Below are 13,538 nucleotides of genomic sequence, written 5' to 3' on the forward strand. Positions count from 1 at the left end.
CGATCCGATTTAAATGTAAGAAAATATTTAACGTTATTTATAAACAGACATTTTACCCCGTACCTGCTGAAGTTTTAACGATGGATTTATTCCGAAAAGTCGATCCGATTTAAATGTACGAAAATATTTAACGTTATTTATAAACAGACATTTTACCCCGTACCTGCTGAAGTTTTAACGGTGGATTTATTCCGAAACGCGTCAACATATAATAAAATAATGAAACCGAGAAAGGTACTCGATGTAGAAATCAAATAACAAACTTTATGTTAAAATTGATAAATTATCAGACACGATAAGGAAAAGAATTGCATTTTACTCCTGTTTATTTACAACGAATAACAGCGGATTATCGACAAATTTTCGATTTCTTTCAAAGTAAAAAACACTAAAGGCAAACGGTTTTTCACATGTCGAAGAAGATGTGAAAGAACCGAAAAGAACTAAAGATGTTATAAGAGAAAGAGAAATTTGAAAGAGAATATTAAAATATGAAGGTAAAACGTAACAAGATGTGCCAAAGCGCAATAACAACAGAGAACTATCTGAACTATCGGAAGAATAAAGGAAAGAGATATCAGAAAGAATGAAGAAGTACTGGGCCGATATAAAAACAGAAAAAAAGAAACGACCCAAATTAAATAAATGATAAAACGTGTTCCAAGGTGAACTCTTTGCGGGGGAGTGAAAACTTTTACCGCGATTAAAAGGATTCCTAATTTGTTGACAAACCGTTGAAATATTATGTTTTTATAATGTGTACGTTACAATCTGTTCGATCTTTGAACAGTAAGCAGCACCTCCTTACGGCTCAATGAGATGAGGATGATATATACGATATAAAAATGAGGTGTAGTCTTGTACAGACTGAGGCCGACCGTTCCTGAGATGTAGGATTAATTGAATCTCAACCACCAAAATACACTGGTATCCACTGTCTGCTATTCAAATTTATAAAAAAAGCGAGTAAATTTTACTATCATTTAGAATCTTCGATTCCGAAAATAAGCTGTAAAGCAAATGATTTGCGACGACGAGTAAACCACACCAGCCCGATTGGCTTAACATTTAATTGAAGACAAATGAAATAAAAAACCTTCTTACCGTTACTTCTTATTTTCCAACTTATATTGGGTTTTAGTATATATTCTGATATAAATATTGTTCTAATAATTTTTTCGTCTAACAATTATAATTTTTAATTAAGCGATATTCATTCACGAACAAACAAACATTTTGTTTTAATTATACTGTTATAGTGCGTTATTTTTTTTTTTGTAGGTATTCTTAACGAGATCAAACGCTCTTTGCATTCTATGAATTCTATCTCTTTGACTGATTTCTGTAATTCATTCTCTTGAATTGTCTTTCATAGATATTTACTTCCGTACGAAGTAAAAGAATTATTATGATCGCGTAATTTTGGAATTTTGTAATATCTAGTTGTGTACATTCCCTTTTGATTGCAATCGACTGAACCAAAAGCGTCCAAGAAAGCCCAAAACCCAAAAAAATTGCATTTTGGGTTTTTTCTTAACTGCAGTAATCAACTTTCATCGAGAGCTTTTCAATGATATATCATAAGCGGTACTTATTTTCATCGGTTCCAGAGTTATAGGCAAATAAAAATTTAATTAATGAAATTTTTGGTTCTTACAAGGTGAAGGCACATCGGTTCGAATCAGACTTCATCTTTTATTTTTAACTTTTTTTTTTTTAATTTAAATATATTGATTTATTAATAATTATTATTAACCTCCGATTGTAAAAAAAGTTTTACATAAATAATAATTCAATAATAACAATATAAAAATATATCAGAAGTTATTAATGAAATAAAATTTAATGTACTTTTCATTAAAAAAAAAAAAAGTGTAAATGTAATTTAATAGGCGTACAAGGAAATAATGCGGTGTCCGCCGCATCAGAATTTTTTAAATATTTTCTACGAGACCGATATTTGTTAACAAAAATCTTGTTGCACTTTTAATGTTAAATATTAATTTTCTTTTTTTCTATACAAATTCTTAAATCCGCTTTATAGGTTATTTCTTGTAAAAGAATAATTTGTGTTACTTTATTCTGTTAGATTTTTGAAAAGTATAGCAAAATCGTGTGCAAATGATACGCAGTTTACTTAATTACATTTATTCTTCCTTCCCCTAATTTTAACGACTACTTTTAATCTTTATTAGCTTATTTTTCACTCAAAATAGTTTAACTTCATTTTCATTCGCACAAACAGGACGTTAATTTTAACCAGAATGTTCCGGTTAGAAATCTTAAAAAAAAAATTAGAAATAATTACTATAACAACATTATATAACAACGATAAAACAAAAACAAAACATAAACAAGGTTAACATTTTTTTTTCCTTGTTCCGAACACAGGATAAAATTTTTTCCTTGTTCTAGATTTAATGTACGTTACGAAAAATCGAGTGCCTTTCTCAGACGAATCCCACCGTTCTTGGCATTCCGTAAACCTATTTTCCTTAACACGGTGTTCCCTTTGCCGGATGATCTTTTTATCCAGACCGACACCCGCTTTTCTTATCTCCCTGACCCTTTTTTCGCTCTTTTGCTTTAATATCCGACGGTTTGACTCCTGCGATCACACGCACTGCATGTCCCGATATCTTTCGGTATCCTTTGATGAGTATTAATAGGATTAACCTGTGCACTCTTAACGGTATTAATATATACCAACCGGTATATATTATACCGGTATTATTTTCGCCTAGATATTCAGTGTCATTAGAACAGCTAGTTGTTGTCTCAAGTTTCGTCTAATCTATTACATAGCCATCTTTACTCGTTGAAGGGATAGGGGAAATCGAACACGTGTTAGATTTATAGATTCAAAAATCGTATAAATGTTTTGTCGATTTATTCACTTTTTAATTTTTTTGTAACATTTAGTTATAATACATATTTAAAGATTTGGTGCTGTCTGTAAATGTTTCGTTGTGTCCGCTTTAAGTACGGAACCTTTATATTGTACGCTATAAGTATACAGCATTTTGAATATGCTTTTATTACGTCTACGCAATAAAAACTGTTAGACAGAAATGAATAATAATAGTTATAATTAGTAATAATTATTTACTATACTGAATAGATGTTACGCTATAAATAATACAAATTAATTACATTAATATGTCTTTTCTTTTAATAAAAAAAAAAAAAAAAAAGGACCGCGATCGCGAATAGGTATCACCATTTGTAAGTTCCCTATTACCTTCCTTTCCTTTCAAGAAAGAAGAAAGAGGGAACGAGCCCAGCAGCCATCAGCCCAGCAGTCACAAGCCCAGCAGCCACCTGCCCAGCAGTCACCTGCTCAGCAGCCACTGACAGCACAGAAGAACGATGAAACCTGCACTTTCCCCCGTTCAGCCCTTCGGGGCTTCGGGAATTACAAGGTTAATGGTATGTAACTTCGGTTACTACCAATCCTTGGAAAGTGCAGGCCAAAGAAGAACGAAGAGGTCTTCGGAAGAAGAAGAGGGAGAAGAAGAAGGAAGACCAACCACTCGCCTCAACATCACGGACTGGAGTCCGGAACAGAGCCCAGCAGAGATGCGTCCTGAAGGGCAGCCATACCAGAAGCGGATGAAGAGCTTCTACACAACCTCTCCTATTTCAAAACTTACAATAAGACAAAATAACCCAGCAATTGCGACTCCTCCGGAAAAGGGGACGCATTGCTCCCTCCTTATAGCTAGTGCCCCGTTGTGGCGTATTCCTGCTAGCCTATTAAAGAGTTAGCACCGAAAGGACTTCAGTGGACGGTCTGAAGGGGAATTACGTCGGGAGGACAGGCTTTATAAGCCTAGCCTTCCGCGGTCGGCCCATGAAATGGGTTCGATAACGCTGGTTTAACAACGGATTGGAATGCAATTAAATCCGCCTTAAATTCACTAAAATAATAATAGACAAAAATTGAAAAATTAGATCCGAGATTAAAAAATAACCTTTTAAAAAACAAGCCCGATTAGAATGATCCAGCAGCAAGGGACTCTGTCCAGGTTCTGCGATAAAGTAGGGAGTAATAGACTCCTGCCAACTTTGCATTCCATTCCATTCCATAAAAAAAGAGTGGAGTGTTTTGTGTAGGCCAAGTGGGAGGAGGTTTCACTCGTAAAAAAAACCTCAACGCGCCACGGTTGCTACCTTCAGGGTGGTGGGGAAACCCAACCTCATCATAATCTTTAAGAAATACATATATATATATATATATATATATAAACCACTCACTGATTTTTTCAACAGACACATTTTGACTTATGTATATCTCGTATTTTTATTTTTAAACGTAATTAAATTTATTTTTGAAACGTATTTTTTTATGTTTTTCTTACAGTACTTTTAGAACTGGAAACACACCGGGTGAACACGACAGAAATTTGATTCCAACAGAATAGTGCCACAGCTCACGCGGCGAGATCATCGATTAAAGCGGTCCGATAAATGTTTCCTGGACATTTCATTTCACGATTCGGCGGTGTTTCTTTTGCCATACTTTCTCCCGATCTATCGATTTACGACTTCTTTTTGTGGGGCTACCTGAAATCAAGAGTTTACGTGAACAAGGCACGCACGATGGAAAACCTGAAAATTTCCATTCGTGAAGAAATTAAAGCTTTGAGGAACGAATTTAAGTCCGACAAGGTGGATGTCGTCTTATTGAGATTATTTAAGGTATGTTGATATCAAAAATTCAATAAAAATATTATTATTATCATTATTTAATGTAAAACATTTTTCCCTATAATTAATACAACCGAATTTATTCAGTTATGAAAAGCACGCGTTTCTTCTGATCTTTTTTTTTTTTGTCTTCAGTCATTTGACTGGTTTGATGCAGCTCTCCAAGATTCCCTATCTAGTGCTAGTCGTTTCATTTCAGTATACCTTCTACATCCTACATCCCTAACAATTTGTTTTACATATTCCAAACGTGGCCTGCCTACACAATTTTTCCCTTCTACCTGTCCTTCCAAAATTAAAGCGACTATTCCAGGATGCCTTAGTATGTGGCCTATAAGTCTGTCTCTTCTTTTAACTATATTTTTCCAAACGCTTCTTTCTTCATCTATTTGCCGCAATACCTCCTCATTTGTCACTTTATCCACCCAACTGATTTTTAACATTCTCCTATAGCACCGCATTTCAAAAGCTTCTAATCTTTTCTTCTCAGATACTCCGATCGTCCAAGTTTCGCTTCCTTATAAAGCGACACTCCAAACATACACTTTCAAAAATCTTTTCCTGACATTTAAATTAATTTTTGATGTAAACAAATTATATTTCTTACTGAAGGCTCGTTTAGCTTGTGCTATTCGGCATTTTATATCGCTCCTGCTTCGTCCATCTTTAGTAATTCTACTTCCCAAATAACAAAATTCTTCTACCTCCATAATCTTTTCTCCTCCTATTTTCACATTTAGCGGTCCATCTTTGTTATTTCTACTACATTTCATTACTTTTGTTTTGTTCTTGTTTATTTTCACGCGATAGTTCTTGCGTAGGACTTCATCTATGCCGTTCATTGTTTCTTCTAAATCCTTTTTACTCTCGGCTAGAATTACTATATCATCAGCAAATCGTAGCATCTTTATCTTTTCACCTTGTACTGTTACTCCGAATCTAAATTGTTCTTTAACATCATTAACTGCTAGTTCCATGTAAAGATTAAAAGGTAACGGAGATAGAGAACATCCTTGTCGGACTCCCTTTCTTATTATGGCTTCTTTCTTATGTTCTTCAATTGCTACTGTTGCTGTTTGGTTGCTGTACATGTTAGCAATTGTTCTTCTATCTCTGTATTTGAACCCTAATTTTTTTAAAATGCTGAACATTTTATTCCAGTCTACGTTATCGAATGCCTTTTCTAGGTCTATAAACGCCAAGTATGTTGGTTTGTTTTTCTTTAATCTTCCTTCTACTATTAATCTGAGGCCTAAAATTGCTTCCCTTGTCCCTATAATTTTCCTGAAACCAAATCGGTCTTCTCCTAACACTTCCTCCACTCTCCTCTCAATTCTTCTGTATAGAATTCTAGTTAAGATTTTTGATGCATGACTAGTTAAACTAATTGTTCTGTATTCTTCACATTTATCTGCCCCTGATTTCTTTGGTATCATTACTATAACACTTTTTTTGAAGTCTGATGGAAATTCCCCTTTTTCATAAATATTACACACCAGTTTGTATAATCTATCAATCGCCTCCTCCCCTGTACTGCGCAGTAATTCTACAGGTATTCCGTCTATTCCAGGAGCCTTTCGATCTTCTGATCTATCCTTTAAATATTTAAACCTAATCGCTTTGATAACTCATTTGTTTTGTATTTAGTAAATAAACTTTACATTATAATTGAGGTATCAGCCGTAGCAAACCTTAAAAGGTTCATACAAAGCCTAGAATAATTCTAACGGTTTGATAATACTGTTAAGTACAGAGTGATTTTTTTTAGTCCTGTTACCCAATTTTAAATGTAATTTAAGAAAGGGAAATTTAGGCGGAATAAAAAAATGTATTTATTACTTACAAAAGAGATTTAATAAAAAGCTATTACTTACATAATCGTTAAAGAATATGCTCAAAATTCCTACCCCTTGCGGTTATAAACGCACTGACTCTTTTCAGCATATTAGCAGAAACCTGTTTAAGAGTCGCATCGGAAATATTCGCGATTAAGTCTATAATATTGACTTTAAGTTCATCAATAGTGTGAGGATTATTTTTTTTTTTTACAAACGTTCTAGCCATTTTTGGCAAATTTAAGTTGTAATTAATTTTTTTTAACAAGATATAAAAACCTACATAAAGATATTTTTAAATAAGAAAGTGACAGAGGTCGGCTCGAAATAACGTGTAACGTACGCAAATTACAAAACATGTTTAAGATAAATGCGTTACATATGCGTGATTACGCAAACAAGAAGTAACAGAATTCTTTTTTATTTTCTACTAATCAAACGACACTACCGATTTGTCTTAATCGAATGAAAACCAAAGAGAGAGGAGTCTAAACGCAAACAGTTTTGAACATCAATGAAGCTTTTACTTTCCCGTCTAGATAGCTCTATAGCTCTAAAAGGGAAAGTATTTAATCGATCCGATTTGGGCACATACGGTTTTCACCGGATCTTGACCCTTTTGACACCTAACGAACCCGAAAGACCGGTATGGAAATTTTCCGGATGTTAATGTTCGTATGTACGCGCACGCGCGCACCCGCACGCGTGTGTGTGTCTAAATCACCTTATATTTTACTGCACCAATTTTGACCAAAACTTGTTCAGATTACTTTTTTTATATATGAGGCGTTGAAGTCATTAAATTTTCAACTTACAAGGTCTAAGGGTTGAGGCTGTAGAGTAAGGTCACTTCTAGTATCTCGAGATTTCTCCTAATTAAGGTCATATTTTTCTTAAAAAATAACAATATTAGCAAAAACGCATCGGCAGTCCGAAAGCTATAAACCACTGCTATGTTGTGACGTCACCGATGAGAGGTAGAATTAAATAAATGAATTTTATTTTAAGTGTAAAAAGTAACTCGTGGCTATACCGGTCTGCCGACCGTACAAACGAAATTTGTTCTATGTAAGTTGTGAAATTACATTAGTTTAGTTAATGCCGACCGTTGCCGCTAGGACCGCCACACCCGGGCGAATTAAATACGGTATGCTCGTGCGCTTTAGGTGGAATAAAAATATTACGTTTAAATATGATGATAAATATCTTTAATTAAGTTTTGCGTGTAAGCCGTGCATCAGAAATTATGTACAGATGTAGAAATTTTCCAGAACGCGCCTTTAGCCGCGTGACGAGGAAGTCTTACGACTGTGTTGTCAGCTTTTTTTCTTTCTATTAACAATATTTTGACTCTGTTTCATTTTCTTTGTAATTTTAATTTTACAATAAAAATTGTAATTTTTCAACCGTGTATTCATTCCTTCCTTAGATCGATTAATATTAAAGTATTTTAATTAATTAATACTGTTTGACGAATATTTTGCCGTAGATTAATTAGATTAATGAAGCTTTACAACTTCAATTTCGCTGTTGCAATAGTCTGCAATAATAATAAATAGTAATTTCTGTCAGTACAAACCCATCTGTCTACGTCACTGGATACTGTATAAGAATGAATTTTATGGATGACCTGTTTAATCTGTCTACTTACTATACGTTGTCCCAATTCCTACTCGCTATAATCCAACACCGCATAAGTTATAAATGATAAATTGCAGTAAAAAGGGACGGGTTTGTTTTGCGAAGCATTTTCACAAATGAATATCGAAAATCGGTGTTGTGTTCGATTATATATAAATATATATATATATGTAGTTTATATTTAAGTGTGCGCGTGTGCATGTACGTTCGCGTTTTACGATTTGGCGTAAGTATATGTTGTATTTTATTGATGCATGAATCCAAAGTTACTATAACGATTGCTCGCACTGTATTACAAGTGATAAAATTTGTAAACCGTATCCAACACCACAACTTTTCACTTCAGTTCACAGTAAAATAACTCAACCGATCAATTTATATTTTAAATATGCACGAATAATGCTGTGAATAAAAATATATTAATATACGTTTATATGTATGCAAGCATATGTATTTACAAATTTAAAAGATTTTGAATTTTTACGATGATATATAATTTAATATATTACTATTTAATGCGATCTAAGTTCAGGTAATTTTTATTTCCTTGTACGAAGTAAAAGAAATATTGTGATCGCGAAAAAATTAGTTTTTTAAATTTTATCAGAAATATCCATTTTGACCGTCCCCGAATCCTTTTTGACTAGTTTCGGCTTGACGTCTGTACGTACGTATGTATCTCGCATAACTCAAAAACGATTAGATGTAGGATGTTGAAATTTTGGATTTAGGACTGTTGTAACCTTCCCTTTTTATTGCAATCGATTGAACCAAAAGTGTTCAAAAAAAGTCCAAAAACCCAAAATATTTGGATTTTGAACTGTTACTTAACTGCAGTCCTCGTTGAGACCTTCTCAACGATATATCGTAACTGGTACTTGTTTTCATCGGTTCCAGAGTTCTAGCCCAATAAAATTTTAATTAATGATATATTTCGATCTTAGAAAGGGGACATCGGTTCGAATCAGACTTCATCTCCTTTATTTTTTACTTTAAAATTCAAATATTATTTAAATTATTAACCTCTGATTGTAAAAAAATCTTTTACAATAAATAAACAATAAAATAATTTTTTTAAAAATCAGAAGTTATTAATGAAATAAAATGTTATGTAGTTTTCATTTAAACAAATAGTTTACGTATAATTTAATAGGCGTATAAAAGAAGTCATGTGATGTTCACATCAGATTTTGTTGTTTTTTGCTCTTTTATATCTGTTAATATATTATTATATTATTTTGTTAAAAATTCTCAATTTGATTTAATTCTTATTTTTTACTTTTTAGAGGGTTTTTCTAATTTTTTTCCTTTTTTTATGAATGTAATTTTTATATATAATCAAATACATTTTTGTAATTTTTTTTTATATTTTTTTATTGTTACAGAAGTAGCAGCTCAGAAGTTGGCCGCGTAATTTGTTTACAGTGAGCCTTTAAAAAAAAGTATTTTATGAAAAAATGAAATTCACGTGAAGGTTTTTTACGATTTTAGTAAAGGCCTAACTGAACAACAATCGCTTCGTTCAACTTTTTGTAATGAATCGCCAGTAGAAAAGGTATTATAAACCGATTTTAATCGGTTTGCATAACTTCGTCGCAGTTACGCTTCTGTCAGCGATGAATTCGTGAAGGTCAATCAAAATCAATTTTTCTTCCAAAAAAAAAAATCCACGCTAGTTATGAATTCAACTAGTCATGAGTTTTCAAATAAAACTTTCGAAATTAAATAAAAATTAACATTTATTATAATACAAAATAAACGAGTAAAGTTTAAAACAAACATTATTAAGATAATTAAAAAGCAAAACGTTTTAAATTTATCTAAGGCAATTAAAAAAAAGCCAATAACGAACCGCATAATTCTCCCAGTTACGCCGATCTAGTTGTATATTTGAGATAAAATAATTTTTTTTTTTTTTAAACAATAACCAAAGTTACCGATTTCCGTGGCGAAATGGAAGCGTCTCAGCCTGGAGGTCCCGGGTTCGAGTCCCAGTTAGGATTATGGCAATTTTCATACGCTACAAATTTTCATCGGGCTAATGGCCATAACAGTTGATGTCCGTAAAACTTAAACAAATAAATAAATATCCAAAATTACCGATTCTTTTTACAATCTGAAAATGTACGCGTATTACAAAATATTAAATTAGAGACAGCTTGAATTATTTACTCATCGACTTATTAAAAAAAAACATGTATCGTAATAAATTTGAATATTATTGATTTTAGAATAATTATTAAATATAAAATTAGTTGTTTGATTTATTTATAATCATTAAATTTTAATTTTTGAAGAAAAGATGTCCCACAAAATAAAGCGATAACCAAAATGTTTCATATTATTAGTACATTAGCGTCGTCAATTTCGAAAAATAAGTTTTCGACTCCATACAAATTTAGGGTCTCAAGCATCAAGGGGGGGGGGGGGGGGGTTTAACGATTAAAATATTTACAAAAATTTATTTTAAATAAAGTAAATCGAAACGCATGAAAAATGTTAACTAGAATTCTGTACAGAAGAATTGAGAGGAGAGTAGAAGAAGTGTTAGGAGAAGATTAATTTGGTTTTACGAAAAGTATAGGAACAAGGGAAGCAATTTTAGCGGTCATTTTAATACTAAAAAGAAGATTAAAGAAAAACAAACCGATATATATGGCATTTATAGACGTAGAAAAGTTATTTGATACGGTAGAATGAATTAAATGTTCAGCATTTTAAAAAAGTTATAGTTGAAGTATAAAGATAGAAGAACAATTAATATTTATAGAACCAAACTGCAACAGTAATAATTGAAGAACATAAGAAAGAAGCCGTAATAAGAAAGGGAGTCCGACAAGGATGTTCCCTATCTCCGTTACTTTTTAATCTTTACATGGAACTAGCAGTTAATGATGTTAAATAACAATTTAGATTCGGAGTAACAGTACAAGGTGAAAAGATAAAAATGCTACGATTTGCTGATGATATAGTAATTCTAGCCGAGAGTAAAAAAGATTTAGAAGAAATAATGAACGTCATGGATGAAGTCCTACGCAAGAACTACCGCATGAAAATAAGCAAGAACAAAACGAAAGTAATGAAATGTAGTAGAAATAACAATGTTTTCGAATAAGTATTATTGTTGTAAAAGTAAATGTTGTGTTGTTTGAAATAAATTATAAAACTTCGCCACGCTTTTATTTAACTAAATATTTTCATTACTTTTAAATTTTTAATGTAATAATTATTACATTTATTTTTTACTTTTCAGTTCATTTTTATATTTGTTAATATATTATATTTTTTTGTTTAAAATTCTCAATTTTTTTACTTTTTAGAGGGTTTTTCTAATTTGTTTTCTTTTTTTATTAATATTAATATTAATTAAATAATAGCTTTTTTAAAAAATAATTTTTTATGTGTAATCAAATATATTTTTGTATTTTTTTTGTATTTGTTTCTCTTGTTAAGTTTAAGAAGATTTCAAAAAAAAAATTTTACTTTACCAGCGAATATAAGTAGAATCGCTATATTAAAGGGAAAAGTATGGTGATCACGTAAAAAATGGGGTGTCGGAACAAATCTTTACGTTTTAGGTTCAAACTAGTTCATCTAGACAAAAAAACATATATGTATGTGTGTCGCACTACTTTTGGCCTCATTTCTCAGTATTGACCGGACTGATTTTCTTCAAATTTGGCTCAAATATTTTTATATATGGGGCATTGATCTTTCTTTTTTCAAAATTTGTTAAGGTGATGGGGCATATCCCGAAAATCCAATTTTGATTTTCTTCAGAGACGTTTTAGAGAAAACTGTATTAAAGTAAATTCAATTCAATATATAAATAATAAAAAAAAAATTTTTTTTCAAAAACCAATCAACCTCTACCTGTTAAAATTGAAATATAAGTTGTTTTTTTTCTTTTACTCTACCTCCCTTCAGTTTAAATATTCTTCAAAAATTTATTTGAAAGATTGTACTTCATGTATAGAGCTATCAAAAATTGTACAATTTCCGTCTTTTCGAAGACAAGTACGGTATTATTTTCGGTTGCATGGAGTGAATGGAGGGGGTTGGTAAAAATGAACCGTCATTACTTTTTGAGGTATGAGAAGTACGAAAATACTACTTAAAATCTAATTTCTTTATACTATATGAACAGGCCTATGTATAAAGTTTTGTGGCCCAAAAATCTCCAAAACTATTAAATCAATTTCATTGAAATTTAGGTTTGCTGTAGTCATGTTTCTGAAGTTGTGCATGTGAAAATTTGGTCAAAATTAATCGAGTCGTTCTTGTGTTACACTCAATTTAAGATCGAAAAATATTTGAGGTTATGTTGGACTGTGTAGTGGTGTATATTTCATACGCGCTTAAAAAGTGAATTACAAAGGTCAGCGAGTTGAAACTTTTTTTCTAACTTTAGTACTTTTTTGACGTGTAAATATTCTTTTATGGATCAAAAGCTCCTTTTTTTAAAAAAATTTAGATTAGAATAAGTTGATACTTTTTAATAAAATAAGAAAACTCTGTCTCCTTGTACGCAAGGATTAGATTATTATTACGCAAAATATAATATAATAATAATTTTTTATTTTAGACTCGGGCCTTAAAAATGCAGAAACATTTTTTTTTTTTAATTTTCGATTTGTTGTTTTATCCTCTATTTAAGGGGTGTTAAATTCTGAAAAAACTTAACTTATGAAAATTTCTTAAGCTTAACCTATACATACGAATGTTTATAGAAATATTTTTCTTTAACTTTATTCCCCGTTCTGTAAAGAATACAAATTCTTCTTCTTTTTTGCTCTACCTTATTGAATTTTTATTATCAAAAGCCGGGAAACTCATGCAATATTTTATCAACTTTTTTTAATTTATTTTATTAAAAATGGCATGGAACCATTAAGAGCCAACTCTCTTGTAAATCGAAGTAATGTTTAGTTATAAAAAAACACAACAGATAATAGTCGCAACCCACGGGATTGGTCTAGTGGTGAACGCGTCTTCCCAAATCAGTTGATTTGGAAGTCGAGAGTTCCAGCGTTCAAATCCTGGTAAAGTCAGGTATTTTTACACGGATTTGAATACTAGATCGTGGATACCGGTGTTCTTTGGTGGTTGGGTTTCAATTAACCACACATCTCAGGAATGGTAGAACTGAGAATGTACAAGACTACGCTTCATTTACACTCACACATATCATCCTCATTCATCCTCTGAAGTATTATCTAAACGATAATTGGATTTTGCTATTTTTTTTAGGAATAAGCAACCATTCTTTTTAGCAAACACTGTACATTTATAAATATAAACACAAGAATAAGTTAACATATATAATTTTATATTGATCTACACAAGTTTTGG

This window comes from Lycorma delicatula, chromosome 13 (assembly GCF_047948215.1).
Source record: "Lycorma delicatula isolate Av1 chromosome 13, ASM4794821v1, whole genome shotgun sequence".
Taxonomy (NCBI): domain Eukaryota; kingdom Metazoa; phylum Arthropoda; class Insecta; order Hemiptera; family Fulgoridae; genus Lycorma; species Lycorma delicatula.